This window comes from Mytilus edulis, chromosome 5, assembly GCF_963676685.1.
Source record: "Mytilus edulis chromosome 5, xbMytEdul2.2, whole genome shotgun sequence".
Classification (NCBI taxonomy): Eukaryota; Metazoa; Mollusca; class Bivalvia; order Mytilida; family Mytilidae; genus Mytilus; species Mytilus edulis.
Window position 1 is genome coordinate 48745457 of NC_092348.1, and position 6747 is coordinate 48752203.

Sequence of the window (6747 nt, forward strand, 5' to 3'; positions counted from 1 at the left end):
TTTTCATATAGCATGTATAAATAAGGTGGTTGATGATGGAAGTATTAACGACCTTGACAGGCTTTTAATTACAGCTCTTGCACGGTCCGTATTTAGGTGGTTGCAAGAAAGAAAAGTGTTTAACGATGTTGACTGGCTGTTTTTATTTTTTATTTTTATTATCTTTATTCAATTCTTCAACATATACTAGAACACACCCGCGAAATCGCGGGCATTAGAGCTTGTGAGAATTTGTGTGCATGTGGAGAATTGCAGTAAAAGATTTCATATCTGAAGAATTTCAAAAAAGGTATAAAAATTCATAGGTTTTAAGTCATTTCCCTTGTTTCCAAAGTCCGTTATTTTTTTCTGTTAAATATCAATATTTTTGCGTTTCTGTATACTATGCATGAACATACGTATACTATAAATAAAGAGCATTTGCCATTAACTATGAATTTCTTCTCCTAGACGATTACTGCTAAATTATTTGGAGTCTCTATCAACGCAATAATTATTCTTCTGTCCTCGAGTACTCTTATGAAATTTATGTGCAAGTTTAAAACCGGAAGTCCTGTATGACTTGCATTTAAAGCGAAATTGCGGACATTTTAAGGTTGAAAGTATGTTAACTATTTAAGGCTGAATTTGGGTAAAAAAAATTATGTCTTGAGAATTTAAGAAATGATATCAAAAGTCATATAGGTATATATACATGAAGACAGGACAATATTTCTAAGCCCTCTCTTTTTTTTTCAAAGTCCGTTATTATTTTGTTTTCTGTTATATTCCATTATTTTCGCGTTTCTGTATACTTTGAACATACGTATCTATATTATAAATATTAAAGTGTATTTAATTTTCTATTCTATACTATTAAACGAGAAGACCTCATTTTGGGTGTCGCTTCTCTTCTTTCCACAATAAATTAATCAACACGCCTCTGTGTCCTATAGGTACAGTGCATAGTCGCATTTGTCATCCATTCATATGATTATTCAGATTGAGTTATTTTGGGAGAAAATCGAGAAAAAGGGCATACGGATATTGTCTCGTCATTGGACAAAATTTTAAGTCAGATTATACTTCCGGTTTGCGTTTTTCTGTATATTTGAACATACATATACTACGAATAAAGTGTATTTTCAGAATTCTATCTGCTATCATTTTCAAGTTTACTATCCACAGTGGTCACACAGTTTATTAAATAGAGAGGGTCTGTATACTATATCAATGACCACCATGGATCGATTAGAAAACTTAGAATTGAAAGTAAATACACTTTAAATTATTTATATAGTAAATGTTCATAATATACAGATAAGCGCTAACATTATTCATGTGCACTTTTGATGCCTTTTCTGAAATTCTCCAGTCATTAAATCTTTTACAAAATTCATTGATTACAAAAAAAAAGAAGATGTGGTATGATTGCCATGTTGACAACTCTCCACAAGAGACCAAAATGACACAGAAATTAACAACTATAGGTCATCGTACGGCCTTCAACAACGAGCAAAGACCATACCGCATACTCAGCTTTAAAAGGCACCGAAATGAAAATGTAAAACAATTCAAACAAGAAAACTAGCGGCCTTATTTATGTACAAAAAATGAACGAAAAACAAATATGTAACGCATAAACAAACGACAACCACTGAAGTACAGGCTCCTTACTTAAATGTTCATAACATACTAAATGTATATAAATATTGAAATTGATAGAAAACCACACATTGGGAATTTTGAAAATAAAGGAGGAGGGATTAAAAAACTGAACATTTTCCTGTCCCCAATAAACTATGATTTATGATAATTTTTCTGAAATTCTCCATGCAATCATTCAATATTTCACAAAATTCTTCCGACAACACTTTACATACTTTAAACTACGCTCTGAATGCCCGCGATTTCGCGGGTGTGTTCTAGTAACTATTAATTCTATAAAGTTTCTTGTCCATGGCGATCACTGCTTTATTATATAGAGAGTCTCTATGTATTATAGTAGTATATTAATCATAGTATACATGGGGATGATGTAGATAAACGTGAAAATAATTGTCTTGTCCCCGTCCGAGTACTTATGAAAATTGCGTGTATTAAAGTTAAAACCCAGGTATAATAGAAGTGGTTCTTACGATTTAAAAACCACGATATGGACAACGCTCTTATTGGCTAATTTATTTATCAATTTTTTTTTATCTATCATACGATTGGTTATCAATGTTAAAACCGGTAGTCATGTCCGACCGACTTAAAAGTCGGTTTGATGACGGAAACTCACTGCTATATTGTATAGAGAGTCTCTATATATTATATAATAGTATATTAATCATAGTATACATGCAGATAAACGCATAAATAGTCATCCTCTCCCCGTCCGAGAAGTTATGAAAATTATGTGCAAGTTAAAACCAAAGTATAATAGTAGTGGTTCTTATGATATAAAAACCACGATATAGACAACGCTATGATTGGCTTGTTTATTTTTCATTTTTGTTTTCTACCATACAATTGGTTCTCAATGTTGAAGCCGGAAGTCATGCGTTTCATGAAAGTCGGTTTGATGACGGAAGCAATATTCGGACGACTAAATTTTCGTTTTTCTCCCAAAATAATAGTCATAAGAATGGATGACAAATGCGACTATTCAAGGTACCTATAGGACACAGAGGCATGATGATTAATTTATTGTGGGAGGAAGAGAAGCGACACACAAAATGAGGTCTTCTCGTTTAATAGTAAAGAAGATGCACACAAAATGAGGTCTTCTACGGTTCAATAGTAAAGATATTGAGGGAAACCAAATTATTGGATGCACTATATATTTGTTTGCAATTGGATATAAAGTGCACAAGAATAAAGTGGGCTATTAGTTTTGTGGGGTTTTTTTTTCGTGTGCGCCTTATGATTTTATATCAGTATTTTTTACACCTCATCTTTTCGTTTGTGTTGTAAATAGAAGGGTTTAGAGCTAGATATCATCAGATTCTCCGATCATGCATATTTTGCAACTATCATATATAGCATAGACCTGTTTGTCGAATTGAGACAAACGCACCATTGTTGTAATATTTCCCACTGGACGTTTAATTATAAAAAAAACATCGTCAAAGCGTTATCGGTGTATTTTCAATCTTGTGTCGCAACAATGCTTATCTTGACAACGTCTTTAGTTGCATTTCGGGAAGCCGTTGCATTGCAAAGTTTTGCAAACAAAATAAGCTGTTTGAATATCTTGATCATCTAAATATTAATATTATCACAAAATGGGTACATGTTGTACAAAATGTGAGAGGAGCAGTCGAGAGAACATTAGAAGAAGAAACTTATCAAGACTTAGAAATTACGTTTCGTCGCAGTGGCAAAGATTGAGGGGAAATAGAGTGGTCAAAATTACAATTCATCCATCACCCATGCCATCATCATCCAATGTAAGTAACCGTACTTACGTAATATCAAAGAAAGAAGAACCTTCCACTGAATATATTTCACCGAATGACGTAGTCATGGAATTAAAACAAGGCACATCCATTTGTAGAGGCTGTGCATTTCAAAACGAGGAAGAAGAGCTGGAGTTAATAAGTTTAGAAAAAACAAAGGATGATATTGGAGCTGCGGCCTCTATTTTAGTTGAAGAAGTGCTACCTATAAATAAAAAGGCAAGGCCAAAAGCCGCAAGAGGAACACGAACCTCAATGACAATAGCAGATTCAATTGTGCAAGAAATTACTCTTCCAGGGGAAGTTTTATCGTCGAATACAGACTTACCACTTACATCAAGAACACTACTAACTGTGTCACCAATCAAATCCGTCCAGCAGATAAACTTGGATAAGTGGATGAATAGACACATAAACGACTAAAATGCGGGTGTTAGATTTTTTGTGCTTGTTTTTTTTTTTTTTACTTTTTTTTTATGTATTTATAACTTTTTGTGTGACATATAATTCGTAAACATAACATGACGTTCATTATGCATATATACGATGATAATTATATTTATGATGTGCCTTACCAAATGACATATAACATGTGATTTGCAGAACAGGATGCAACCCTCTGGCGCACTGTGAAAAGTCGTAAGGTTGTAAGTCACTGGCGTAGATGGAATAAGCTCGTAAACTTGGCCTGCTGCAATTCAAATCTTGTTTATGGTATTTTATTGCTATAATTTCATGTCATTTGATAGGGTACATCTTAAATATGAATTATCACCATATATGTTAATTGTATGTTTAAAATACATTATTTTCCTTCTTCAAATTCGTTATATTTTACTTTGAAGTTTTTCAATTGTTAAAGTTTATGTTAAAACTTGTGTTTAGGAGGCTAATATAATCTCCAAGAGAGTTGTTAAATTCATCGTAACAATTCTGTCAACAACAGCGTTACCCTAACAACACTTGTAAACAACTGGACACTGGATGATAACTTGGTTCTTCTTTGAAGAATTTGATGATGTTCCCATCGACTTTTTATATAATATGGTTACTAGCAAGAGCAGGATTGTTTTTTGTTGTTTATATGGTAAACGTTACTAGCAAGAAAATTCTGTTTTTCAGACCGCCTTGGTGGATGCATTTTTTGGCCTTTTATAGCAGACTATACAGTATATGCTTTGCTCATTGTTGAGGGCCGTACTGTGAACTATAGTTTACTGTGTCATTTTGGTCTCTTGTGGAGAGTTGTCTCATTGGCAATCATACCACATCTACTCTTTTTTAGATATATATATATTTGGTTATTAACAAGAACAGAATTGGGTTTTGTCAGACCGCATCGGTGGTGTATATATGGTTACAAGCAAGAACAGGATTTTTTCAGACCGCCTTGGTGGTTAATATATGGTTACTAGCAAGAACAGTTTTTTTTCATATCGCTCGCTGTGTGATCGACTCAAGTGCTGGATAATATGGGTTCAAACCTCGGCCTGGTCAAATATGGGGACAGTATACAGAAACTAACGACTTGAAATTGGTATGTGCTGCTTCTCGGCCAAACATGGCAAGAAGTGGTTGGGGCAAATAAAATTGAGAAAGGAAATGGGGAATGTGTCAAAGCGACAACATCCCGGCCATAGAGCAGACAACAGCCGAAGGCCACCAATGGGTCTTCAATGTAGCCAGAAACTCCCGCACCCGGTGGCGTCCTTACGTGTCAATGTTTTTGAAGTATAATGACATATATATTCAGCTGTTATGACACCTTCGGTTTCTTGTACCAGAGTATTATTCTTTAAAAAAGTGTTTCTCAAAAACATTTCTCATCACACAAATATTTATACAGGTAGATGTTGACTGGCTGTACAGCCCTTGCCGTTACGGTCGGCTGGTGATTGAGGACGTCTTCCTTTCTTTTAGATTTTTAAGTGACAGATAACAATTGGTCTAGATATTTCATTAAATGTGTAAATTTTGAGAGTAGTATTAAATTCACGTGTAAATTCATGTAGTGTAGCGAGAAAAAAGTCTGGTCACCAAACTTTTTATTACATTTTGGATAAGAAGCATGATTAAAACTTTATCCCCCCCCCCCCCCCCCCAATTCACCTTTAAAAGAAGAAATCGAATACTCTGCAAAAAATGAAAAACAATATCATATGATAATTTTGTAAAAAAAAAAAAGGCACAAATTCATAAATGTGACTGATGTTTTATTACCATGCATACATATCGAACAGTTTAGAAAAAACAACAATATTGGTCAGCAAACGATACAACAGAAATAGAAAGGACGGAAAAATAATAAATAAAACAAGAATGTGTCCTCAGTACACGAATGCCCCACTCGCACTATCATTTTCTATGTTCAGTGGACCGTGAAATTGGGGTAAAATCTCTAATTTGGCATTAAAATTAGAATGATCATATCATAGGGAACATGTGTACCAAGTTTGAAGTCGATTGGACTTCAACTTCATCAAAAACTACCTCGACCAAAAACTTTAACCTGAAGCGGGACAGACGGACGAACGAACGAACGGACGGACGAACGAACGAACGAACGAACGAACGAACGAACGAACGGACGGACGAACGGACGGACGGACGGACGAACGGACGCACAGACCAGAAAACATAATGCCCCTCTACTATCGTAGGTGGGGCATAAAAAGCGAAGGAATAGTTTGTAGTGAACATGGGATGTTAATGTAGGTAGATGTGGTTGACTGGAGAAAAAAATAATGGTTTATGTACAGCCAAAATACATGTTTTTCTATTTTTGGAAAAGAGAGACGAAAGATATTAAAGGGATATTCCAACAAAAACAGACATTACATTTTTGGTATAATTGTGTTTTCGTAATTCGTTCTTTCAGAAAAACAGAATCACCTAACAAAACACACGATTTACAACATGGGACTGGTGTTGCAAAGAATACAGGTTTAATTAAGCATATAGTATGCGATTGGAAATTTATGTGTTTTTCCTTTTTGAAAAATATAATAAATGAAGAAGATTTGTTGTTTCCGTAATTCCGTAATTCAGTATAAAATACATGTATATACAAAACATAATCATTGGATGGACAAGTGTCTCATTGGCATCCATACCACATCTTTTTATATCTGTCGTTGTTCCTTTTTCCTTCTTTTTTGCTGTACATGTTAAAACTTTATTCAAAAAGAGGGACAGTCAAACTCATAAATCGGAAATAAACCGACAACGCCATGGCTAAAAATGAAGAAAAAGACAAACAGACAAACAATAGTACATATGACACAAGATATGAAACTAAAGAATAAGCAACACGAATCCAACCAAA